We start from the raw sequence: 27,646 nt of genomic DNA, 5'->3' as shown, positions 1-27,646 counted from the left end.
TTCCAGATAGAGGAAATGGGAGGGAAGTTAAAAAAAAAAAAAAGGATATTTTTATGTTGAGAGGAGCAGAGTCAGGAAGATTCAGAGGATGTCTGCCTGAAAAGAAGCTCGAACAATAATAGAAAAGCTAAGGAGGAGAGAAAGGGGGCTCAACGATGGACAAATGTATCCACTGGGGCGGGCCGTCCTAGCGAAGGTAGCCTGCTGGCCAGGTACCAGGCGGAGGTGCTGCAGCTGGGGGCGAGCTCCCGGCTCCCGGACGGAACCCTTCCTCCTGACCTTCCCGGGGACCTTCCCTCGTCACGCCCGCCCCCGCCCCGGTCCTCGCCTGCCCTCAGCGGTGCTCGGAGGGTAGGCGGGTCTGCTTCCACTCTGAGGCTCTGGATTGAAAAGTCCCCGAGAGTCAAGTATGATTTACAACAGGGAAGAGAAAAATCAATACCTCCAGAGAGGTTTGGGGATGGGGGGTGGCGGTTACTTGAGGCAAACGTTTGGCAGAGGGTGGGAGAATTCTGCCTTGGGCTTTTCCCACCAAACCTACAACCCGACTCCCACTTCTTCACGAGGATCTGCCATCACCAACCCCGGCTCTCTCCCCAACTCCGTCGCCCGCCCCGCGGTGTGCGTCTTCTATTGCAAACGTCAGGTGGTCTAGGTTTGCCCTGGGTAAGGAGCTCGACGTGCTTTTCAGCTGCGGTTCTTAGGTGCCGGGGGTTTCGCACGGCCCTGGCGGTGGCGGGGAGTAGGCTTTGGCTGGGGCCATTTCACACGGCCAGGCTTTCCCTCACTCAGCTACTGGCCAGGGTGAAGCGAGCGGCGCAGGGGGTCGCTCACAGGAAAGGGGCAGTGCAACCTGAGCAAACATTGCTAGTTTTGAACGCTCACCGCGAACGGGCTTCAAGGACAGGTCTCACATCCTCCCGGTTCCGTCCGCGGAACTCGGCAGACTCACTCTGCCGGCCGAAGCGCGGAGCCGGGCACCCCAGCTGCGCCTGGCCAGCAGCTCCGGCCCGCCAGAGTTTGGACACTGGGCGCTCAGGCAGACTCTCCCGGAGTTGGGTCGCGCGCTCCGGACCAATGAGCGTGCCCCGCGGAGAGCTCGGCTCCCCCCCGCGCGCGCTGATTGGTCCCGCGGCCGGCTAGGCCGGGCAGGCCAGCAGCGGCTGCGGGAGGCGGCGACGGCCCGGCGCGAGTGGGAGTGGCGCGCGCCCCCCGCCGCCCTGTCCCTCCCCGCCGCGTTCCCTCCTTCTTTCCCTCCCTCCCTCGCTCGCTCGCTCACTCGCTCCCTCCTCGCACTCCCCGGCTCCGGCCGCGCGCTGGCGGGGCTCCGCATTGCACACTCCGGGGGCGCCGCAGTGTTCGTGGGATGGAGCAGCGGGCTGCCGCTGGCGGCCGGAATCCGCGTGCAGCTCGGGTGAGTAGAGGCGGGCTTCCCGGGAGAGCACAAAAGGAAACTGGGCTCCTGCCAGCGGCCCGAGCTTATGCGGGGCCTGGGGCAACCACGGAGTGGGCTGAGTCCCTGGAACTACCGAGTGCTAGGACAGTCTTTCCCCCCACAGCCCCTGGCCAGCAGAGCTGGTGTCTTCGCTTCTGCATCCCTCTCCGGTGTTTTGCCCCCGAGTGGGCAGTCCGCACTGCGCGCAGCCTGGGCAGGTCCGGAGGGGCGTGTGTGCGTGTGTGTAGTGCTGGTGCTCTGGGGGTGGGATGGAAATGTCAGGAGCTGCCAAGTTCACCGCTGGAGGAATCTTTCCCAAGAGTAATTCACCACCTTCCCAGGGCCAGGCATGCGTCCACCAGGAACTCCAGCCGGAGGGAGAACCGGGGAGGCGGAGTGGCAGCGCCCCACATGTTGCTGCGGGGCGGGCGGGGGGTGGCGGTGGGCGGCGGCCATGGCCCGGCTGCGCCCACCCAGAACCAATGCGGTGGGGCGGTGAGCTGGGGCGCTTCCAGCCGTCGCGCTAACGGGCAAGGCCCTCCGACTGCCCACTATGGGGGTTCGGCGAGGTGGCGTCCACCCACTGAGCCAGAGCTTCGCCTGGGCTTGACTTGGCGACCCGCTTTTCTCTCCATTAAAAGCAGTTCCGTTGATTACATTTGGCTAAACATTCTATTTTAGCCTAAAGCTCTCTGTCGTTCGGTCTATCTGACTCGCTCTGACCCCGGCCGCGATCTCACCAGCTCCACTCCCCCAACCCCTGCCTCGACCCTGTTCCTCACAGTGAGGTTCAAAACTTGATGTTTGAGCATGATTGTATCCGGCGTGGTCCCTGGCATCTCAGATGTCACAATCATTTAACGTTTCCTAGGGGAGTCCAAGGACTTGTTGTAATTTGGGGGGGGGGGGGGCGGGGCGGGACATTGAGGAGGGAGCAGCTCTTTGGCAGGGAGCTAGTTGGTAGAATAGCGTTGACCTCCCAGAGCCATATGACAAAAAGAATGTTAAGCTTCTCCCTCTGGTAACTCACCCAAGGTGTGACCTCCAAAATTCAGTTTTCTTTGTGGGAGGCTAGGGAGTTTAGATTCTCCAGGGGGAAGTTTATTTCTTGTTAAATTGACTTACAGTGACATATGCTCTGTTCTGCTCTTCACTGGCCAGCCATTGCAGATGCCTTGATATTATTAGGGCAATTCCCTTAAAGCCATTACGTTTTCTTACTCGAAGTAGCTCTTTGAAATTTTAGATCTGCACCCTATTTCTCTAGAAGACGTTAATGGTTACTGTATATGTGCTCATGTGTACCAAGTTTGCAAAAGATATTTGTGCAATCGTCCATGAAATGGCTTAATACACATTTATGGTAAACCCATTTAAATGTAAAACATCTATCTGCTTTCAATTTTACTTTCCTCCTTGACCAAAGGCACCAGACTGAAACAGGACTTAAAAGAGGCTTCCTTGTTTAAAAAGAGGTTTTACAGAACTCTAGTCCTGAGAGCAAACAGTACGCTTTTGAGCTTGTAGGCACACAAAGGCTGTTAAAAACTGTGAATTAGGTTTTTGGGTTAAAAATATCAGAAATGCTTCCAGACCAAAAAGGGTAGCTACAATGCATAGGTCTACATTTTGAAGCTGTTGACAGTCTTTATAAGATGAATGTTTATAGCACAGAATGCATAAACGGGACTGATTATAGCAAATAATGCCAAGTAAAAAACCATACTTTGCATCATATGTACAGTTTACATGGCACACTGAAATCTACTATTAAAGTATCTGTGAGGAAGTCACCCTGATTTTACAGGTGGAACAGCTGAGGCTCTCAGAAGTTGAGTGACTTTTCCAAGGTGAATAGCAGAGTTCAAGTCAAGTTTTTTTTCCAAGTTCTTCCCTCCCTTGCTCCCTCCTTCCCTTTCTTCATGCTGGGCTTCCTTCTTTCCTAGTTCTAATTTCTGTACCTCTTTTTACTATTCAGCGCATAGCTTCTGGACCATTATGTACCATTCCCAAAAGGCTTTGCTCTCTGCAAAGTACCACATAGCTCCCTGTAAGGTGAGGGCTGATAAACATTTAAGGAGAAAGCTAATAATGGATTTTAAGGAACTATCCTTTTCCAAGGGGCATATTATTTTTATTAATGAGTTGTTAAATATACAAGTAATCAAAACCCTGAAGAATGATGGCCTTATGGTAGTGCTTCAGAAAAATCAAGTGACTAATAGTGGCATAGATGTTTGAGAAATACGTTAAGTCTCCCACTCTATAAGCAGAAACTCCTCATAAGTTCAACAGACAATTACAGTGAAGCCCTAATAAATGATTATTTCAGTAGTGTCATTTGAATTTTAAAAAGAGTTGACAAAACAGATTACTTAAATAAACCCAGAGCCACTCTGGGAAAAAAAAACAAAAACTCACTCATCAAAAGTCCTGAAATCCTCGCTAACTAGTTTACAAATGCAACAGAAAACATTGATTAAAGAGAAATCATGTTTTCACTTGCATAGCTAGCAATAAGGGGCTTCCAGCTATCTGCCTGATTATTTATTAAAAACCCATCATTTACACATCTTTTCTTGGAAAACTATTGCTCATGATCTTTATTTATGACACATTGCATAATATTTTTTAAGATGAGTAGAATTAATTTTGTTTGGATTAATGTAGGTAGAAATATTTGAAGGGTCAGTTTATTAAATTAAGCCCCTGAAGGGTGACAGATCCCAAGCACACTGAAAATGAGATGGCCAAAAATGAATGTGGAAAAATTCTTGCAGTGGAGTCCCAAAATAATAATGAAAGACTCTTACATACTGTGAAAGGAGAATTGTGGAAATACTTGGCTTACATTGTACCAAACAGATACTCAGAGATAAAAAGAGAACACAGTATAAATGAATTCTTTGCTTCTGCTTTTGCTGAGTAACATTCTTATACCCAGGCTTTCTCAGGCAATAAACACACTGGAGGTAATAGATCAAGAGATGGCAAGTGCTCAGGATACTCCAGACCCAATCAACAGACTAGATACTAAATCACCAAGATGGCCATCACTCAAGTGTGTTGAACCTTAGTGTGTAAATGACAGCTCTCTGGGGCATTGGCTGGCGGCCTCGTGGGACTTTTGTCAGGGGAGGAGTTTCAGGGGGGACCCTGCAGCCATCAGGCCAGATCCATGTCCCTATAGATCAGTATTCAAAGTGAACACAGATTACAGTTAGTACAACTTATTTTGGAGAAAGGGGGAATAATGTATTAGAGTTTAAGGAGGAAATATATTTGTGGCTAAAGTGTTGCCCAAAATATGATATTTTTAAACTTTCAGAAAGCCTGACTGGATTTCAAATCCTGGTTCCTCCCTATTCATTAATTTTTTTTTTTTGACCAAGAAACAAGAAACAGAGAGTGGAGATAGACACTTCTCTGAGTGGACAAATAAGCTCTTCCAGGAGCTAGTTTGGGGATGGTTTTATTTAAACTTTTATAAATGTCTGTAGATGGTATGTAGTTCTTATGGGTAAGTGAAAACTACACTGATAAAGTTGAATCATAGGAATAACTAAAAAGACAGCCTAAATAGGAAGAAAAATAATAGAAGATTAAAGTCAAAATGGAAGATTGAAGATAAGTGTATTTGGGAAAAGCAATTTGGGAAAAGCAAAAGTGTATTTGGGAAAAAAGTGTAATTGGGAAAAGTGTATTTGGGAAAGGCACATTTATAGGAGATGGTTTTGGATTCCATTCCCATCAGAGGTCAGTATAGCTGGATAATATTCTCTCAGCTTTCTTAAAATAAAAAGTGTGTCCACCAAGTTAAAGTTAATGTTAAGAAAAGGATATAAAATTCTATATTAGTGTGATACCATTAAAAGTGTGTAGTTGAGTTAGTTTGTATAAATCTTCTTTCCATATCTGTTCATCTATCTATTATAGAAGGAAATGCATCAATACATTAATAGTGAGTATCTCTGGGTATTATGGGATTGCAAAAGTTTTTTTTTTTTTTTTTTTTTTTTTTTTGCGGTACGCGGGCCTCTCACTGTTGTGGCCTCTCCCGTTGCGGAGAACAGGCCCTGGACGCCAGGCTCAGCGGCCATGGCTCACGGGCCCAGCTGCTCCGCAGCATGTGGGATCTTCCCGGACCGGGGCACGAACCTGTGTCCCCTGCATCGGCAGGCGGACTTTCAACCACTGCGCCACCAGGGAAGCCCGTAAAAGTTTTTATTATCTTCCTTTACTTCAGTATTTTCCAAATTTTCTTCAATGAACATGTATTGCTCTTAGAAGAAAAAGTATTATGGAAATAATATATAGTGTTGTAACCTCAGATTTCAAATAGTCTTACTATAACAAAGGCTCATTTGATTATCATTTCTCTGTCTTCTGTAAATCTGCATTTGAAAAATTTGCCTGTTTTTTCCCCCTGAATTCCCTATATATGAAAGGCAGCATGTTTAAATAATTTTTTTTTTGTATTTGGTACTAAGGAAAAGTGTGGCTGAATGTGAACACTGTGCTTTCCTTAGACAGTGAGAACTGGGAAAATACAGATACTGGAAGTCAAATTCTCATGCACACAGTTACAAATACAGTGAACTTGGATTATTTTTCCTGAAAATAAAAAACTAGAACTAGAACACATCTGTTGATATTTGAAAGCTAGGGGGTTCAGACAGGAAGTAATAAGCTCAAAGACTGTAATACCCTTATCTCCTGTCGTGCATCCCACTTGCCCATCCTTACTCTCTCTTTTGCCAAGAGGAGCTGCAGGCTAAAATTAAAAATAGATTCCAAAAAACATTCAGGTGTATGCATGAATGATTACTACATCATAGATTGTTAGGCAAAACAGAAGTACTGGGCGTGAAATCTTCATCTTTTTGTAGAAGCCATAGATATAAGAATTCTTAAAGCCAAGATTGTCCTATCTCTGACTTTTTTTTTTTTAAATCATGATTGTTACTTGAGTTATCAAAACAAGTATCTCTAAGCATTCTAAATGATTAAATAACAATACAGTTAATGTGTTTGGGTGGTAGGATTTTGGATACACATTTTCAAAAATATATTTCTTAATATTTTTATGCCCTAAAACGCAGGATAAGTAAAGATTGCATTATTCTCATCCCATTTTCCCCCCTTTTCAAGAAGTACCCCCTTCAAATCATTTCCCCCCCTTCAAATCATGAAGTATCAGATTTGCAGTATATAAACTAGCAAATGTACACATTATTTGTTTCCATCAAGACATCTAGAAATACTAGTTTCTTTATACCATTAAAGCAATTTAGATAATATATACACTTACTTGCACTTATAATAATAGCATTTATTACTCTGCTTTTTATTTGTATGGCTTTTCATCTGCAGGACTCTACCTGCTTATGAGGGATTCTGCGAACCTTCCATTGGCAGAGACGGCAGTGTAGAGCAATGTTAGAGGCCTGGGATTTCCCATGCTGTAATTCTGGCCCTGCCAGTTGCCAACTCTGTGACCTTAGGCAAGTTATTTAGTTTCCTCCAGTTTAACTGGTGACCATTAACTAGCTGACTGACCTTTAGCAAGTTAAGCACCCAGTGTCTGGGCTTCATCTGCTTCAACTATAAAATCAAGGGGTTGCACTAATTAAACTTTAAATTCCTAGATGAGGAGGAACCAACCTATATTTTTTGACGTTTAAAACTACCCAGTAATGCTGATCTAATAAAATGGTTTTGAGCAACTAGAAGTGTGGCGTAATGTTGGTATTGAGAACAAACTAAGTTAAGAAGACAGAGTTCTTGGAGATCTATAATAAAAATTTTAAAGTATCTAGCATACTCCCTGGAATTTGTTCTTTTCTTGCTATGTAGATCTTGCCTGTTCTTTCGACTTGATTATCCATGCGGAATACATTTAATTTCTTAGAACTTTTTATCTTAAAGATAAAAAAGTTGACTTTCAAGTGTTCTAAAAATGTTAACTCTTAAAAATACTGACTTTAATAGAAGTAATATTCTGAATTTATGTAAGGTCTTTCTGTACAAGATCAAAGGAATGGTATTAAGAAGTACATGGTTTTTCTTTTATGTATAACTTCATAGAAGGATTTCCCTTTATGGAATTTTAAAACTTCATATTCCCAGTCACCCAACCGAATGAACGCACAGAAACTTTTGTAGCAATTCTGACTTGTTCTTGGTCAGATGTGTCCTTAGTCAGGAGTGTCCTTTTATCCAGTATTTCCCAATTGACAATTCTTTTTAAACCTTCAAGGCCTAGTTCAAATGCGGTCTCCCCAAAGAAGCCTTTTCTCCTCATTTACATCAGTGTACATTTTCCTCTTTCACGTATACCTGTATTTTGTACTAACTTACTGTTTTTTACATTCTAGCTTATTTACATCATGTCTTATTTCTCTTGAATGCTGGCATGAGTATATTGTCTTGCACAGAGTAAGCCTTCAAAGAATATGTTGAATAGACTTACTACTTTCATAGAGAAAAAGCTGTAAGGCTTGGGGGTGGGCTGGGGGGTAGGGGAGGGGAGGGGGATCACAGAAGATTGATTTAGATGGAAGGGATAGGTTTGGGTTTTGTAGTTTATGACAATTGCCATCTAAGTTTAGTCTCTGGATGTCCACCAAGAACAAATAAATATCACAAGCTGTGACTGTTCTCCTCAGAGACACTTCGCTGCTTTTGTTTCCTAGGAGTACCCTCTAGATACTGAGGGTCTTTACTGTGTAGACTCTAAGCCATCAATCACCATGACCTAGGACTTGGGCAAGTTAGATGTGCTGTCTTCCCACCTGGAAATAAAAAGCTGACTGTTTCACACTTTCATACTAAGCTGTACTGTGCTTTTTAGAAGTATATAGATAATTTCTGCTAAACCAAAAACAACAGAAAGGTTCAAGGAAGAAAATAATCATTTCTCTTCCCATCACCCAGATTTAATTATTCGTATGTAATTTCTTACTACCTTAGTTGCATTCTTTTTCTCTAGGTTACATGGTGGCTACCTAGCTATATGTATATAGCATATGTTCAATGTGTTTGATCTTTATCCTTAATAGAATAAAATAGAAGACAATATATCAAACTTGCCATATATAGGTAAAGATATACAAAGTCCTTCTTGGCTGTTGAAAACTCTTTGCATGAGTTTTCAACACACAGTTCGGGCTGATGCTTTTTAAACAGAGAGCTAGACAAGGCTAGATCTGTTTAGTCTCTAATAGCCAGGATTCTTCTTCCTGTTCCATTGTCATAGGTTGGAATCACAGCCAGCTGACTTAAAATGTTGTTTTGGGGGCACCAGGTGAGATGTGGCTGGATCAGCATCAACTCCACCCAGTTCTGAGAAATAACTCAGAGTTCATTTTCTACTGTTACCAATAGTGTTATTCTTTGGGAGAGCCAAACCAGGCAAGTAAAAATCAACAGGATGCAAGAGATATTTTTCCCATCAAAGCTATTTGGAGGCTCAACTTTCTAAATGAAAGGCAATACATATCATATAATGGAATAGCAATTTAAAGAGAGGTACTGTTTGTAATGGTACATTCTTCTCAGCTTGGGAACTATGTCAGAGAGACCTTTGCTAGAAAGGGTAATTTTCAGCTAGGCCAAGCAAATTCAAGAAATGTTGAATGCTGTAGCACCTAGAAGACATTTCAGGCAAGTGGGTAAACTCATTTCCTACAGTTTCTGGGAGGTTTTGACCTTGCAGGAGGGTTTCAGATCTCTCCTGGAACAGTGTCCTGAATAAGGTTGAACATGGGAAATGGAAAGAAGAAAAAGAGTACAGAAAAGAAGGAGCTGGAGGACTTACAATACGGAAAGGATCACCTGCTTTATAACTGATTGAAGAAAACTTTCCAGTCCTATCTGATTCCGATCTTAATCTGGGGAAGCCCTAAAATATACAGAAATAAATTTGAGGAGAGCCACAAAGCTCTATCTGCCTTAAGTTATCTGCTGTGTTCCTGCTGCAGCCTCCATTAGGGCCACTCGGGTGCTGAGTCACAGTCTCAACTGTAGAGTCTAAAAGATGACTGTTAAAAGGCTTTCCTCAGGGGAAGCAAGTGCTGGCTGATGAATGGATCCAAGCTGGTTAACAGCTGCGTATTGGTCAAGTAGGCAAGTAAAAGTTGAGGGAATCTAAGTCTCCAAGGGGACCGAGACAGAGACACAGAAGAGGCAACGATTTTGTGGTGAGGTATGGGTGGAAACGAAAGATGTTGGGATCTTTGCTTATTTCCCACTTTTAATCTAAACTCTCATCAGGCTATTTGCTGAATTATCAACCACCAATTCCTTACCGGATTTTGGCCAAGGCAGTTAACTTCTTTGAATGTCTGCTTCCTCATTTGTAAAATGACTGTACACGATCAGCACTTCTAGAGCAGGATCTGCAGGAAGATACACTGGTTCCTTGGGATGCTGAGGGAAATAAAAGTACAATGGTCAAAAGTGTTTGGGAGGGCTTCCCTGGTGGCGCAGTGGTTGAGAGTCCGCCTGCCAATGCAGGGGACACGGGTTCGTGCCCCGGTCCAGGAAGATCCCACATGCCGCAGAGCTGCTGGGCCCGTGAGCCATGGCCACGGAGCCTGTGCTCCGCGATGGGAGAGGCCACAACAGTGAGAGGCCCACGTACCGCAAAAAAAAAAAAAAAAAAAAAAAAAGTGTTTGGGAAACAATGGGTTAAATGCTTTTCAATTGCAAGACTTTTCAGAAATTTCAGGAAGTGAATGATCATTCTAAATACCTGAAAGGTGGTATACTCTGGTGAAAACCAAACCTGTTTGACAATGGAACCCATTTTGAAGGTGCATCTTTTGGGTCAGTGTTCTGTGCAACACCAAATATTGAACTAGCTTTGTCTGAGGTCCTTCTGGGTTTTAAATTCTGTGAATCTACGGTTACATAGTATGTCTCTCTTCCTGTTTCTTTTCTAGCTAGCCCCTTGTCTCTTATCTTGAAGAGTTTTTATGTTGTATAAACCTTGTGATCAAAAATGTACTCTGGGGCTTCCCTGGTGGAGCAGTGGTTGAGAATCTGCCTGCCAATGCAGGGGACACGGGTTCGAGCCCTGGTCTGGGAAGATCCCACATGCCGCGGAGCAACTAGGCCCGTGAGCCACAGCTACTGAGCCTGCGCGTCTGGAGCCTGTGCCCCACAGCAAGAGAGGCCGCGACAGTGAGAGGCCCGCGCTCACGCAACTAGAGAAAGCCCTCGCACAGAAACGAAGACCCAACACAGCCAAAAATAAATAAATTAATTAATTAATAAAAAAAAATGTACTCTGTTAGAAAACTCCTGCGTCTACTTTAAGAAGACACTGAGAGAGCACAAACTTGCGAGCTATGCACTTTCCCTTAACTTTTGTATTTGAGACTACATAAAGTCACAGAGAGTCAAAACACAAATAATGAATTCCCCAAACACACGTACACACCCTAACAAATATTGAAACGTTTATTAATAGAGAGAGGATAATATTTCATAAAGGAACAATTTATAAAAGACTTCATTCTGACAGAGGCATTTCTGAGCAAAGCAGTGCAATTAATCACAGAGCTGTAGCATAAATATGAAAAGATGAATACTGAACGTATACAAAATGTGCACTGTTCTTCCCTTCATCTTCAGGATTACAGAAGACGTTTATCACACATCGCCTCACTGACACCAATCTATTTGGCTCCTGCCAGATTCACCCTTTGCTGGACGAGGAGCTCGTAAAAGTGGGAGTGTTTTGAGGAGGGAGTGGCAGCAGAAGCTCAGGGCACAGCGTGGCTAGGTCTGGATTCTGCCGCCTCTTGCTGAAATAGCTCCCCTTTCAGAGGTTGTTGGGGATTGGCGGGAAACAGGGCGTAACTCTGGGTTAGAAAGAGAGAATAAGTATTCACGATGCCTATTTTTCATATTGTCATCATTGTACTTTGTGACCTCTCTGCAGTTAGAATAATCTAAATCTCTCCAGGTAACCTATAGCAGACAACTTTCAGTGGGCTATGAGTTCAGTTTTCTTGATATGTTGTTAAAGAGATAATTTTTTAGATAATGTTAGGATACAAAAGCCAAAATATGATAATAATTTCCCTTTTACAATTAAATTAAATTTACATGTTACACTATTTCTAAAGTTTGGTTGTCTGTCCTCCATCCTTATTTAAAAATTTTAAGAATCTTTGTCAAATGTTCTGTTATTTGAATTCAGGCTTATCTCTGATGAAACATCAATATTCCTATTTAGTTTTTCTTGTCTTGTTAAAATAGTTGGAATTAGTTGTACGCATTTAATTATATTTTTATACTCTAAATTGAGTTTTGAAATTTGGTGAACAATTTGTAACTATTTTTTTCCCAAGTGATAATATACATATTATCATATTGGCTTGATTCATAAGACTTTTCTCACCTCCTTGCACTGTCTCCACAAGGATTCCAAGCTGCGCTGTGCCTAGATTTTTGAATTCAGCTTTCTTATTTTTAGAGGCTGCCTTTTCTCTTCCCTTAAACATACGAACAGAGCTTTTAGTTCATTGCGCGTTGCAAGCCCTGGCACAGACTAGATGCTCAGCAGATATCTGATGAGCAGACATTCTCCCTAGTCCATCAGTGTTTGCTGAATAAATTAACAGATTAGTTAACGAGCAGTGCTTCCTGTTAATTGTCACCACTGTCATTCCAGTAATGTAACCATTACCTACCATACAAGGCTGTTTTTCTTAACAATTAAAAGTAAATTTTGTATAACCCACCAACATGATGCTAATTAATGTTTAATGTTCATTTTCCTGCTTCGAAAGTTACTCAGATATAAGAATTCTACTCAGAAAGTTTTGCACAGATTTCACAAAACTGAACAGGTGTAGCTGGTTCTGTACCACAGAAGCTCAATGAACTTTGGAGGAGACCCGAGTCTTCTCACATAGGAATGAGATGCTTTCTGTGGGACTGAACCCAAGTGCCTTAAAACTACTAAGTAGGCTTTGTTTTGGCATGTTACAGCATTCCCCCTTTGGAATGTTCAGTCAGTTTAGGGATGCTGATTTCCGTAAAGCTTTCAGCATAAACTTCATCTTATGTGAAAAAGAATTTGGTTTGCATTTGGTCTGTACTTGATTGTTGATGCTTTATAGGCTGTACTCTGGATGTGTAGAAAGATTGTGTTCCTAGCCATTTTTTAGACTTCTTGATCAGTAAGTCTCCTTTGTTAAAGATTAGTTGTTTGAAAAAGGAAACAGACTCCCAGATATAGAGAACAAACAAACAGTGGTTATCAGTGGAGAGAGGGAGTGGGGGAGGGGAAAGACAGGGGTAGGGGATTGAGGTACAAACTATTATGTATAAAATAAATAAGCTACAAGGTTATATTGCTCAACACAGGGACTATAGCTAGTATTTTATAATAACTATAAATGCAGTATAACCTTTAAAATTGTGAATCACCATGTTGTACACCTGTACCATATAATATTGTACATCAGCTATAGCTCAATAAAGAAAAGAGATGATAGGGTATATATCCTCTTTTGAAACAGGAGGGGGAAGTCTCCTTTCTCTGTTGCTTTCCTCCAATATCCGTAATTTCCTACCAATTTGTCTAGGGCTTTACCAGCATCACCACTTGGCAAAGTGAAGTTGATTTATGAAAAGCACTTGCTTATTTTATTTTATTATTATTTAAAAATTTTTATTATTATTATTATTTTTGCGGTACGCGGGCCTCTCACTGCCGCGGCCTCTCCCGTTGCGGAGCACAGGTTCCGGATGTGCAGGCTCAGCGGCCATAGCTCACGGGCCCAGCCACTCCACGGCATGTGGGATCTTCCCGGACGGGGGCACGAACCCGTGTCCCCTGCATCGGCAGGCGGACTCTCAACCACTGCGCCTCCAGGGAAGCCCAAGCACTTGCTTATTTTAATAATCAAGCTAATGACAAAACTCAAATGACTTGTTTGGGGGCTTGGCATTGAAGTTGATTTTATTTGCTATAATCTACCCAACAAATGACAGTACTAAGGTTTCCTTTCCCATCTTTTTTGGGCAGGTGTTTGTGTCATTTTTTTTGGCAGCACTGAAGAAACTGTCTCTTACTGAGCTTTAAGTTTGAATAGCTTTGAAATCTTGAAAAAATAGTTATATCTTTTAATACTGCATCAACACTGTCTACATTTAACATGTCCCAAAATGTGAATGACTGAATATTTTATACTTGCCAGTGCAAACACAGCAATAATTAAGCAACAAGTTCTTCTTTTCTGGGCCCTACCCAAAGATATAAAAAGAAAGGGTAAGGCATGGGAACTGTCCTCATAGAACTTGGAATGGCTTCTCTCTGTGTCTGTCTTGAAATATTTGAGAACGAACTCATGCCAATCACAGTTCAAGGTGGAAACACAATAGTGAATGAAATAATAAGCAAAAGTCTTTGGGGCTAAAGCAGTAAATAAGACTTAGAAAAATCCCTGTCCTCATAGAGCTTACATTCTAGAGGGGTAGGGGCAGAAGATGAGGACATAAATAAGAAAATATGTGGTATGCCAGGTGGTGATAAGTGCTATGGAGAAACTAAAGTGGGGAAGAGGGAGAGGGAACGTCAGAGGTGAGGGAGAGGGAATGTCAGAGGTGAGTGGGAGGCAGTTGGCAACTTTACATATAGTGGTCATGGAGACCCCGCTGTGAAGGTGTCACGTGAGCACCTAGACCAGGTAAGAGAGAGAGCCTTGGGGACCTCTGCAGGAAGAGCCTTCCAGGCAGAAATGCAAAGGTGCTACAGTGGCATCATGAAGTCACTGGCTCTCAAAACAGCAAGGAGACCAGTGATGGGAGTGGAATAAGCTGGGGGGAGAGTAGTAAAAGGTCAGAGACATAAGGCGGCAGCCCTTCCATCCTGCAGAGCCTTTAGAAGTTATCTGGGAGATGTTTCCTCCTTCCCTCCCTCTTCCGTCCCCCCTTCCTTTCCCTCTTCCTTCCTTCCTCCCTCCCTCTCTCTCCTTTCTTTCTTCCTTCCTTCCTTCCTTCCTTCCTTCCTTCCTTCCTTCCTTGGGACTGAGTGAGTTGGGGAGCCATTGGCAGAATTTGCACCAAGGAATGACCTGATTAAATGTATGATTTAAAAGATCACTGGCTACTGTAAGAATCAATAATAGGAGGGAGGGGGCAAGCCTGAAGGAGGCTACTGCAGTAATCCAGAGGATACTGGCTTAGACCCAGGTGGTTGCAGTAGAGGTGGTATAAAGGGGCATTCTTTGTCTGTTTGGAAAGAGTGGAGGAGACAGGATTTACTGAAGGGTAGGATGTGGGGCATGAGTGAGAAAGCAGAGTCCAAGATGGTTCCAAGGTTTGGGACCAGATAACTGAAAGGGTGGGACTGTCATGTATTGAGATGGGAAGGCTGAGGAGGAACAGGTTTGGAAGAGGGTTCGATCAGCTTGGGACACCTTACATTTGAGATGCCTATCAGGCTTCCACATGGAGACAGGGAGTCAGTGGTTGAGCGTATGACTCTGAGTTCAGGGGAGAGATCTGGGCTGAAGATATAATTGGGGGACTTCACTGTCTGCAAAAGCCATGAAACGGGAGCTGATCCATAAGCGTGAGGAGATCAGATTGACCTGTCAGAGCAGAGTGGGCACAAGTAAGTGGCAGTTGTAGGGTCCTTTATTTTTTGCTACAGCTATTTGAGAGGAGTTAGGAATGTGTGGGCCAGAAGAGTTGAAACAGCTTTCATGGAGAGTGTGAGAATAGAACTAGTCCTTGCAGATGGATAATATTTGGAGGGGTAGAAATAATGAGGAGAGGATATTTGGTTAAAAGGTGTGAGAATTAAACACACCACAGCCCCTTAGCAGGAAGGTAGTAAGGGAAAACATACCAAGATCACGGTAGAATTTTCTCGCTTGCGGAAGGGATGGGACTTTGGTCTCTGTTCAGTCTATTTCCCAGGATCACAATATGCAAATGATAGAGTTTTGAGTCCCATTAAAATCTTGAGTGTTTCGCGACACTTGAGCAACAGCTTCTCCCCCTTATCCTTGCAGCTGGTGCTGCCTTATATTTTGTAGTAACTTGAAACTGACATGTGGGGAATTTTAAGTACATCTCTTATCAAAACAGATGTTTCATAGACTATGGGGAGGTCAGCTCCTCTTTCAGAAAGCAGCTTAGAATTTGAATTTAGTTCCTCTCCTAATTTTATGTTCTTCAAAGTCACTGTGTGGGAAATTTAAAATTTATTAGCAACTTTCTCTTGTTCTTGGATCTTAGAGAGATGGCAGTTTCAGTAAACCTGAAAAAATTGTATGCTGTGTTACCTAGAGGCAGATTATTGAACAACTTCACTTGCCTGGTGATAAATCTAAGGCATGTAAGTGTTTTAACGCTTTCATTGGAACTTTGGAGTCATATTTTATAAAGGAAAAAAAAGCCTCTGCCTTCTTTTTTGATGCAAAATGATAATTAAAACAAAAACAAACTTCATAAAATAATACAAAGGATGCCAACTTCAGAACAAATGATTAGAAAAAGTTTGCCTCTTGTTCCCTCTCCCTCTACTTTTTACTAGAATCTAGATGAGGTTCAAGTCTTATTTTTATTCTGGGTAAAAGTTTCTCATGGAGTTGGGAAAGCTGAGGACTTCAACAGAATTCCCCGAAGTAAGAGCAAGTTGTGTATTTCTTTGTTCATTTTAGTTAAAGAATGCCTTTAAAACAATGTCTTGTTAGTGGTTTGGCATAACCTTGTGTGACATTTCTGTATCGCCACTTCTTCTTTGGGTTTCAGGGAGGTACAGAGCACAGCTCCAGCAGGCTGTGACAGTTTATGAGGCCCCCTAGGTGTTGGCTGGAGAGCAGCATCAGTGAGCAGCCCAGTGGACCCTCAAGCACTGTCCAGTAGAATGTTCTAGTCTCCCTCATGGTGACAGAAATAATCTGTGTCTGCACTGGCCAATCTGGAAGCATTAGCCACATGTGGCTACTGAGTTACTGAAATGTGGCTGGTGCAGCTGAGAAACTGAATTTTAAATTTTATTTAATTTTAATTTACTTAAATGTAAGTGGCCACATGTGGCTAGTGTCTGCTGACTTGGACAGCCAAGCTGACGGCTGGTCTTGGGCTTGCTGGAGCGTGGAGTGGGCAGATGCTCACGCTGTCCTTGCCGGGTCCTCTCCACCACCCTGGTGAGTGTCCACAAGCATATCTTTCTCATCTATACACAGCCCCCAGAGTTGCTTCTAGTGACTGGAGACAGGACAGGACTTTGTGAAATGCCTCCTCCCTGTCTTTCACGGGAGTTGGGAGAAGGAATATAGAAAGGCAGAGTGATGTTACAGGAGATGAGGTCACTGTTATGATCTTAAAGACCTTTGCTATTAAAAAGTATATTAAGAATAGTCTATTAAAATCATTGAATATTTTATAACTGATTATGAAAGAGAATTATCCTGGGGGGTAGATTTTAGAGGTAACACTGTGAGATAACCTCACTAGTGTTTTGAAAGTAGGGATTCTGTGAGTGACCCACTTTCTTTCCTTGAGGAGGGTTGCTCATTTATGAGTACTCTTAAGGTTTTTTTTCATTACATTTGTCTTTTCAGTTTAGGAAATCATTTTAATAATTCTTTTATCAATATTATACCTTTGTGAATAAGACTTACAGAATATATATATATATTTTTAACTTATTTCTTTAAAAAATTTTTTTATTGGAATATTGCTTTTTTTTTTTTTTTTTTTTTTTTTGGGTACGCGGGCCTCTCACTGTTGTGGCCTCTCCCGTTGGGGAGCACAGGCTCCAGACGCGCAGGCTCAGCGGCCATGGTTCACGGGCCCAGCCGCTCCGCGGCATGTGGGATCTTCCCGGACCAGGGCACAAACCCACGTCCCCTGCATTGGCAGGCGGACTCTCAACCACTGCGCCACCGGGGAAGCCCCTATTGGAATATTGTTGATTTGAAATGTTGTGTTAGTTTCTCCTGTACAGCAAAGTCAATCAGTTATACATATACATATATCCACTCTTTTTAAGATTCTATTCGATACAGATCATTACAGAGTATTGAGTAGCGTTCCCTGTGCTATACAGTAGGTCCTTATTAATTATCTATTTTATATACAGTAGTGTGTATATGTCAATCCCAATCTCCCAATTTATCCCTCCCCCCACTTCCCTTCTGGTAACCATAAGTTTGTTTTCTATATCTGTAACTCTATTTCTGTTTTGTAAATAAGTTCATTTGTACCATTATTTTTAGATTCCACATAGAGCAATATATACACCATTGGTATTTATGCGAAAACACATAGCAGGCCTTCAATAATCCACTCTTGAATAACACCATTGGTATCAATACCGTTGATAAATACCAACGGTGTGTGTATTGCTCTGGGTGGGGATTATTAAGGAGAGGGATACAGAGCACAGGATGTTAAAATGACTAAGGTAGGGCCACTGTAGGGCAAGAAGAAGGGTCGAGTATGTGACCAGGACCCCAGTGGGCCCAGCCTCAGAACTCTCAGTTGGGATGTTGGTGTTATGAAGTGTAGTGCATTAAAATTATACTCCTGGGTCCCGATGGGTGGTAGATGGGAGAGAGGAAGGAAGGCTTTTGCGTCTCAATGATCAGTTTTCACCTCGGAAGAATTCCGCATACTAGCAATTTACCGCTGCAGTGAGGAGCTGTCCCCGCTGAATTTGTGGAGAAAGGTTTTTAAAAAGATTTGTTGATGGATATTTCTGTGGTTATTCTGTTACTCTCACTCTTAAAACCAAATGGAGCCTATGTGCCAGGGGCTATGCTTCACTTGCCATCTAAATGATGAGGAAAAAATGTGTACACAGGGACTTCCCTGGTGGCACAGTGGTTAAGAATCCGCCTACCAACGCAGGGGACACGGGTTCGAGCCCTGGTCCGGGAAGATCCCACATGCCGCAGAGCAACTAAGCCCGTGCGCCACAACTACTGAGCCTGTACTCTAGAGCCCATGAGCCACAACTACTGAAGCCCGTGCGCCTAGAGCCCGTGCTCCACAGCAAGAGAAGCCACCGCAATGAGAAGCCCGTGCACAGCAACTAAAGCTTGCATGCAGCAACAGACCCAATGCAGCCAAAAATAAATGAATAAATAAATGAATGAATGTGTACACGGATGAAGAAAACTAATAATGAAACGCGCTGTGAGATGGATCCCCAATGCGTGGTCAGACAGTGAATGCGTATCCCCCCGTACTTGTCCTCAAAGACATAAAGGGCCGTCGGGTGGAAGAGGTACTACACTTCCCCTCCGGGGCTCCAGAAGACAAAACTGGTGGTTATTTTCTAATTAAATAAATGGTTTTTGAAGGCCTGTTTGTGCAGAGCTCTCTGGTGAGGGAGAATGATTTAGGACAGGAAGGCTTAGCAGAAGGTGAAGATGTGACAGTGGCTGCCAGTTGTGGGGAGATTCATTTCAGCCAAGAGAAGAGAAAGCTTCAGGAAATAGAAGAGACAGCTATGAAGGGATTAGCCCCCTTTGCTGGAGGTGTCCCCAGAGAGACTTCCTGGACTCGTGGGGACTCGTGCTTGTAGAGCAGGGGTCAACAAACTACTGACCTTGGGCCAAATCCTCTCCCTGCCTCTTTTTATAAATAGAGTTTTATCAGAATCCAGCCATGCTGGTTTAAGTGTGCAAGGCTGCTTTCACACTGCAACGGTAGAGGTGGGTAGTGACAAGACCACACGACCTACAAAGCCTAAATTATTTACTATCTGCCCCTATATACAAAAAGTTTGAGGGCCCTAAAGAGGATCAGATGCAGTGATATGTAAAATCCTTCCTAATTTTCCGAATGTAAGGGATTCAGACAAGAAACAAGCCTGTGGGAAGTGTGGAGAAGGGTTCCTGTGAGAGACGGACCTTGAAGGAAATTCTTTCTGGTCCTGGCAGAGAAGGCCATTCCATATGACCACTTGGGCAGACCTCCAGGGGAGTAAGTCAGTGTACCTGGGATGCTTCCAGCAGACTCATTCCAACATCCACCCATTCATTTGTTCGTTCATTCATTTTGCCTCTAGCACGTTGTTGGCTGGTGTAGACAGTAATCTAAACCATTTCTCTGCTTGCTCTTGGTAAAGTAAGCACAAACTCTGGCACGAGCTGTTGGCATTTTGATAAGAACTTTGCCAGTATGGAAATGCTCATTAAGTTCAATGTTTATAATCGAGTTTTATGGAGTTATTTTAAGTATAATAGTCTCACCTAGACATAACTTAGAATTTATTCACGTGTTTGGCTTAATCGTAAGATGTAAGAAATGGTTGTTCCAAAATGAAAACCTCACTGTATTGGCAGGAGATGCAGCTCGTGGCGTTAAGGATAGGATGCACATTACTATTCATGCCTTTTTAATTGATAAGCCTTTAAGGCTTCTGGAAGCCTTTAAAAGTTGTTTTGTCAACATTAGACCAGCTGCTGTGTAATTATGGTAGCTCTTCTTGCAGTTAAATTCTTTTAGTAACGTGTTCAATCTGCTGATGCCAAAGTGCTTTGAACCTGTGATATATACTATAGAGAGCTTTTGTTTTTACTTACAGATGGTTGTGCCGATTTCTGGGCAACTCTGTAGAATTTTCACAGAAGTTTTAAAGATGAATTACTTCAAATGGGAGGCAAATGAATTTGAGCCTCAGGTTACTCCTCCCCCTATAAAAATTGTTCATGTGACTTGAGTTTTGAACTTGACTCATAACAACCTAAATATGCTCATTAAAAAAAAAAAAAATCTGCTCCTTGAAACGTTTTAAGGGCTCTTTTCACTGACTCTCCAGCTTGTAAATCAAAACTTTCTGGCACCAGTCAGATGATGGTAAAAGCAGGGGAGCCTATGACAAAGATCGTTGCTTAAGGAGGAACCCGGCGCGGTGGTTCTGCCCTCTGTGCAGGGGACTGAAGCTTCACTCAGAAAACCTTTAGCAGTGTGTTTCGCTATTTTTAAAAGGAGTTCTATCCTGAAGTCTGGCACAAGAAGGTATAACTAGGTAGGGACTGGTGTCAGAAAGATGCAAACAGAAGATCCTGTGCTTCTTTCCTCCTGGTCCCCTGTCCTCCCCACATGCTTTGTGCACCATATCTATGGACAGATCACACTGGTGCTTAAGGCAGGTAAGAGGTGGGGTGGTGATGCTGGTGGCCATGGAGGTTGCTCCTGTTAGCTCAGGCCACTTAGGTCCCTTCTTCCCTATGGCATTTTAAGAGAATAAGGCAAAGCCTTTTAAAATAGAGGTGCAGAGCATCAGCACCTGGAGGAACAAGAGACTTAGATGGAGCCACAGCTGGCTCTCTCTGGCCCCTTGGTCCCCTCTGTGTTAAGGAATGCATCTATGTTGGTGGAAAGTTGTGAAGTGAGTCCCTCAACCACCTGTGCTCACCCTTCCTCTCCACTTTGTGGTATAAGGGGTCTGGGAGAGAAATTGGACCCTTTACTGTATGAAAAAGCCAGTCTGTTTCAAGCTTAAATAGATGTTCAGGAGTGTTAATAATTTGCAAAATCTGGAGAAGAAGCTCTCCTGGACAGTATTGCCTTTTATAATGGTAGAGTCTGCTAAAAACTGTCTCTTCCGCTTTCTCACTCAGGAAGTGAAGATTTGTTTGCCTTGGGAGCTCTTGAGCCCTGAGAACTGACAGATTTGGGAGGTTTGAGGACCCATGGACAGTTAGCCGTTGGGTATTTGTGTGTTTTGAAGTAGCTGTTGAGACACTGTTCTAAAGAGAACTAGAATTTGTTTAATTAAAAGTTGCCTAAATTAATTATATTTTTCCTGTGGGACAAAACTCATTCCTGGTAAATGGCTTCATCTTTTCAAAGTAATACTGAATGTTAGTTCAGAGTGTTTTTAATATTTCAGGCTGGTAGAATAGGCTGCCCAGATGTGACCAAGAAAACTGGCATGAGTCTCAGTGTTCTATATCTAAATATCAAGACTTGTTAATATCATTAAGCATTTTTTTGTGACATTACTTTTTGCTAAGGTACATAGTTTACATTGATATGATAGGAATTAAATCTGCCTTCAAGTGTCTATTCTAATTGCTTGCATGAGACCTGGTCTTCTAATCAATCTTCTCACATCAACATGTTCTATGCTTTCACCTATAATGCTTATCACGTTAGCATTTTATATGCTTTCTCAAAGTCTTGCATATAGTTTTAGAAAATTATAAACTTTTTTTTTTTTTTTTTTGTTTTTCGCAGTAGGCGGGCCTCTCACTGTTGTGGCCTCTCCTGCTGCGGAGCACAGGCTCCGGACACGCAGGCCCAGCGGCCATGGCTCACGGGCCTAGCCGCTCCGCGGCATGTGGGATCTTCCTGGACCGGGGCACGAACCCATGTCCCCTGCATCGGCAGGCGGACCCTCAACCACTGCGCCACCAGGGAAGCCCGAAAATTATAAACTTTTGAAATTGCTCTGAGGGCTGCAAAATTGTTCTTGTTACTCCTCCACAGTAATCTGACATTATCTCTCGATTGCACTGAATCAGGGAGAGCAGATGTTGGCTTTAACTTCTGGTGCTAAGACATGATAGGCATAAACCTACATGCATATATATATGTACATAATATACATACACATGAGTAATCAGTTCCTAAAGAACCCCACAATCAACAAGACAAAGGACTTGTGCATGCTCAGATGACTGTAGAGTCGTGGAGATCTTTCCTTCTCAAGCTACTCATCCCTCTGAGTCTCCTATTATAGTCAAAGGTACTCAGGCATAAAATCTTTTTATTATTTTTATCAAGTATTTAGATTCTTGTTTACAAGCAGCAAAAACCAACTCAAATTAATTTAGGAAAATTTATTTTTCAAGGATTATCTCGTATGTGGAGGAGAATGGATCTTTTTCTTACCCCTAACTTACTCTTTTTGGACTCCGTAATGATTCACCTCTGTACTCTGGGTCTGTGTGCTTGAGTAAGAGTACATTCTTATGTTGTTGGACTCTGCCACCCCTCCCTTACATGAATAAATGGAGAATAATTGAAGGAAGAGTCAGACAGTGAAACTGCTGGTAGACCAAGGCTATAGCTGGGTCTCACCAGCAGGAACTTGAATGTATCCAATACTCTCTCCCCATCTCTTGATTTCTCTCACCTCGTTGGTTTCATTCTTTCTTACTGCAGCCCAGGTGTAGAGAAGGTGACTGCAAATGCTCCTGAGATACACGCATCCCATATTTTATGCCACTATGTGGGACTGACTCATGCTCTTCTGTTCCCAGAATCAATAATCCTGAAGAATAGAGCTGATTGGCCCAGCCTGGGACAGATATCAACTTAGACCAATCAGCTGTGGCTGCGGGTAGGACCACACTGTACAATACTTGTCATTGGGCTCCTTTCCTATGTATTGGTAAAAGGAGAATCAATGAAGCTTGAAACATATGAGATGTTTTCCTTGCCCACATGCGGGCACATCACCTTTTTCTTACCAACCATGACTACTGGCCTCTTCCAGATGCCTACTTTTCCCTGTCACTTCTACTTTGCCTGCCATTGCTTTTCATGGTTGGTGAAGAACCTGGGACAAGACATAGTGTGGACAGAAGGAGAGTTCCTGGGTTAGTGATTTAGAGCAGGTCTCTTCTGGTCTTTTCCCTTGAGCCCCAGTGATGCTCCTCTTCCTTTTCAGAATGCAGAGAGAAGTGACAGCTTGGGAGAAGGCAGATGAAAAGGTCAAATGATGAAGCTCACAGTCTGCTTTTGGCCCAGGAGATAATGCCCTTTTCTAAAGGCTAAGTGTTTTCTCAGGATGAATAGATCAGTCATGAGTCCAAAATTTCATGACTACCTTAGATTTTTTTTTTTTTTTCCGGTATGCGGGCCTCTCACTGTTGTGGCCTCTCCCGTTGCGGAGCACAGGCTCCGGACGCGCAGGCTCAGCGGCCACGGCTCACGGGCCTAGCCGCTCCGCGGCATGTGGGATCTTCCCGGACTGGGGCACGAACCCGTGTCCCCTGCATCAGCAGGTGGACTCTCAACCATTGCGCCACCAGGGAAGCCCCTTAGGAGATATTTGATTCTTTATGTATGTATAACATATATATAATAGTTGGAGAAAATGTACTTTGGGTTTTGACTTATTTCCTAATTTGTTTTCATTACCCAAATTCATTTGCACATATTTTTTAGGCTAAGAAAGTTTTCCAAACCCATTTAATGTGTAACTTTTCAAAAATTTACTGGGATCCTCTGTGTGTTTACTTAAATAGAAGTCATTCTTTTGTTTCCCCCAAGTTAATGGTGCTAACTCACTTACGTTCTGCTTCTGACAGCCATTTGGCAGTAATTCGTCCCCAAAGGAATTGCAGTTGATTTCTAAATCTTGTGTTTTCAGTTGCTGCCTAGTTATCCCACCCTGATTGGCATTTAACCATTGAATTGGATTTTTCTCCTACTGAAGAGAGCTTTATGAGCTTTAACTTCAAGTGCCTAGATCACAGTCTGATGTTTTGCATTATAATTGACACTGAGTAAGCAATTTTTGCTGGAAAAGGCCTTATCTCCTAAGATTGAGGGAGGATTTAGACACATTTCCCTGACACTCTTTTTCAGGGTTCATTTGAGTGTGCTTCGGGGTGGCTCTGTAGGCGAACACATTAATAACAATCTCACCCAGCACACGTTAGCATGCTTATTAATTTATTTCTGCCATCAGCGGTGATCATATTCCCTGAGAGCTGTTTCTCAGGGCTTGTTGACTGATATGGCCATAAATATATCCCTGAAGGGTAAAGCTGTATCTGTTTCAGCACACATGGAACAAAAATAAATGTCCAGGGCTTCCCTGGTGGTGCAGTGGTTGAGAGTCTGCCTGCCAATGCAGGGGACATGGGTTCGTGTCCCGGTCCGGGAAGATCCCACATGCCGTGGAGCGGCTGGGCACGTGAGCCATGGCCGCTGAGCCTGCGCGTCCGGAGCCTGTGCTCCGCAACGGGAGAGGCCACGACAGTGAGAGGCCCGTGTACCGCAAAAAAAATAAAATAAATGTCCCACTGTTTTAGTATTACAGATTATAATCCTATTGCGGCATGAAATTTAAGATGGTGATAGTTTAATTTCTACTCTTTTTTTTAACATAATGGCAGAATAAATAGAATTTAAAAATTTTAATCAAATAAGTTTTGCCAACCATATTGTGTGCGTGGTTCATTCTTTGCCCCTTAAGTCATGGAACATTTTATATTTCAAAAACAGCACTACCTTTGGACATTCTTACCTTTAGTTATTGATAGTAAATAAACAAAAATTGTTCTCTGGGCCTATAAATGGATTTTGAGGAAAAGAATATATCTTTGCCTTAGAGAGACCGAATAATGAACTTGATGTTTCTTCTATCACCATGTTCATTCATTCAGTCAACAAATATCAATTGGGTACCTGCCTGTTCTACCTCTGGAAACTTAAAACTAGGGAGATATGGATCTATAAGAAACTTCCGATAAAGAGTTATAGACATCATGATAGAAGGTGCCATGGGACACAAAGGAGGGAACAGTTAGTTGAGATCAGGGAAGGCTTAACTAGAAAATGACAGCTGAAGGGGGCCATCTGCCCTGGGGAGGACAAGAAGGAAGAAGGAAGACTGTGAACTAAAACACAGGCAGAAAGCAGAAAGCAGCATGGTCAACTGAAGGAGGTCATGTGTTTGAATATGATTAGGATGAAGGGCATGTGTAGCTAGATGTGGGACACAAAAAGGGTAGGATAGAGACCTAACCAGATATAACCAGGATATATATGTTTTTTATATATTTTATATATATATAAAATATATGTATCTTAGTTGGACACACACATGTATACATATATACACACATACGCATGTACATGCATACATGCATATACATGTATACACATGTAGGAACATACGTGTGTGTATCCAATTATGGAATATTGATTTTATTTTAGGTATTAGTATTTTTCAGTCTTTTGTTATCTGTTCCTAAGCTTAAGAGGAGTATAAATATTCTTGTCATTCTACCTGGGGAAGTATAAGAATCTTGGGAGGTAGAGGAAAAGGGTAGTTTCATAATTTGAAAAACCCACAAGATGACTGTGCAAAGTCCCTGTGTCCACCCCACTGAGAATTACAGCTAAACTCAGCGCAAGCCACTGAAGAGTTTTACGTGGGGGCTTATAGTGTCTTTTAATATTAGTGACCTCATTAGAGTACTATCTCAATTTACTATTCTTTAAATAAAAGACTTTAAAAATTAGTTGCTTGCCTCCTCCATCTCTAGGCTCTCATAATCCCCCATGTAAATTTTCAGTATCCAATAAGAGAACTCATTTGTTCTCCTGTTGGCACAAGCACATTTTAAAGACTAATAGGAAAGGAGTATTTTGGGGACAGAATATAAAAATGAAGTTGGAACAGAAAATAGAAGCTATTATTTGTAGCTTCCCATCTTTGATTTTCAAGGCATCTTCTAGTTAAGACTTCCCTGATCTGAACTGACCCCTCCCTCCTTTGTGTCTCACTGCACCTTCTATCATGATGTCATGCAGGTTATTTCTGGACCCCTATTGGGGGTGTCCAGGCCAACTGGGAGAACCAGTGGGGGAGAGTATGGCAGGCACAGTGCCTGGTGCGTAGTAGGCATGCAATGGTCGTTAGTGCCCTTATCCTCCCCTTTCAAGCTCTAGCCTTTTTTTGAAAATCAGGACCCATATCAGAGTCTCTTTTAGCTAATGTCAAGGGTGACTGGCAGAAGTGGTTGAAACTGAGAAGAAAATAATGACTCAGATGTGAGACCTTCATAAGTTAGAGTAAGAAGGGAATTTAATGATTATCTAATACCCCCACCTCTCACTTCACTGACGGGGAAACCAAGGTCCTGAGAGTTCGAGAGACTTATCCAAAGTCACAAAGCTAATAAATATGGGGAAAGGACCAGAGCCCAGGTCCTCTGACTCCAAATATCAGATCTTTCCAGTCTTTCAGACACATTGATGTCATTTCTGCATGCTTTCGCTTTTCACTAAACAGTGAGAGTTAGTCCCCATAAAGGTTCAGATCAGTGTATCTGAAACATACGCTCCATCAACTGCCCCCTCTTTTTCTGTTTGTTTGTTTGGTCACTTGGTGACATCAACATCCACCAGCTGCCTGAGCCAGTCATTTCAGCATCATTTTCATCTCCCTCTTGTATTCACTTGGTCACTTGGTCCTGTTGATTTCACTTTGGAAATATGTCTCAAATCCATCTTTGCTTTCATTTCCTGTATTCCTATCTTGATTGAGTCTTCTTTTCTTCTCTGGACAATTGAAATGACTTGTAAGCTGGGTCTGTCTTCTGCAAGTCACTCTCCTCATTGCCTGCAGAGTGTTCTTTGTAAAACACACAAATGAATGATGGGTTCAACAGCTTTCAAGGCCTTTTCATTCTGTAAAGTCCCTCTCCCTTGCTGTGGCCCTTTATGATATGGCCTTAATGTCCCCTTCAACATTATCTTCGGTCGTTTTTCTCCTCCTTTTGTCTCCGAGGCTTTAATCACACCGGCCTGTTCAATATTCCCAACCTTCTAATGCACTTTCCCGGGATACCCTTGACCGCAAGTTTAAGCAAATATCAATGCCCAGTTCTATGCATGCATCACTCTCTTCATGAGGCCCTCTCTTCCTTCCTTGGTTGAGATACATGGATCCATCTTCTGTTACCCCAGAGCACTTTGTTTATACTTCTCCAATAGCCCTGAGTGGTGTCTGATGGGCACTAGAATTTATTTTCTTTTTAAAAAATATGTCTGTTTTATTCAATAGTCTGTGAACTCCTTGAGCTCAGCAGTTGTATCAGATTCATTCTTGTATCCCTGACATCTGTGGTAGACTAAATAGTGGTCCCTCCAAAATGTCCACGCCCTAATCTCTGGAACCTGTGAGTGTTACCTTACATGGCAAAAGGGATTTTGTAAATGTGATTAAGCTAAGGATCCTGAGATGAGGTGACTATCCTGGTGGGCCCACTGTAATCATGGGTCCTTATTAGAAGGAAGCAGATGGCTCGGGGCAGAGAACGTCATGTGATGAGGGAAGAGGGGGAGAGAGGAGATAATCAGTAGAAGCAGAAGTTGGAATGATGTGCTTTGAAGATGGAAGGAGCCACCAGCCAAGGAATGCAGGTGGCCCCTAGAAGCTAGAAAAAGCAAGGAAATAGAATCTCCCTTAGAGCC

General features: G+C 42.8%; 1 protein-coding gene across 1 annotated transcript in view; it reads left to right on the top strand.

Annotated features, from left to right (window-relative positions):
• Window positions 1–1,367: 1,367 nt before the first annotated feature.
• The window catches only part of LYPD6 (LY6/PLAUR domain containing 6), a 107,371-nt gene continuing 81,092 nt past the window's right edge, over window positions 1,368–27,646 (top strand). The window contains exon 1 of the mRNA XM_032638052.1: window positions 1,368–1,414. The gene's annotated coding sequence lies outside the window, so the exon portion shown is untranslated. The remainder of the gene's footprint in view (window positions 1,415–27,646) is intronic.

Source organism: Phocoena sinus, chromosome 7, assembly GCF_008692025.1.
Source record: "Phocoena sinus isolate mPhoSin1 chromosome 7, mPhoSin1.pri, whole genome shotgun sequence".
In the NCBI taxonomy this organism is placed as follows: domain Eukaryota; kingdom Metazoa; phylum Chordata; class Mammalia; order Artiodactyla; family Phocoenidae; genus Phocoena; species Phocoena sinus.
This window is presented reverse-complemented; position numbering and strand designations above follow the sequence as displayed.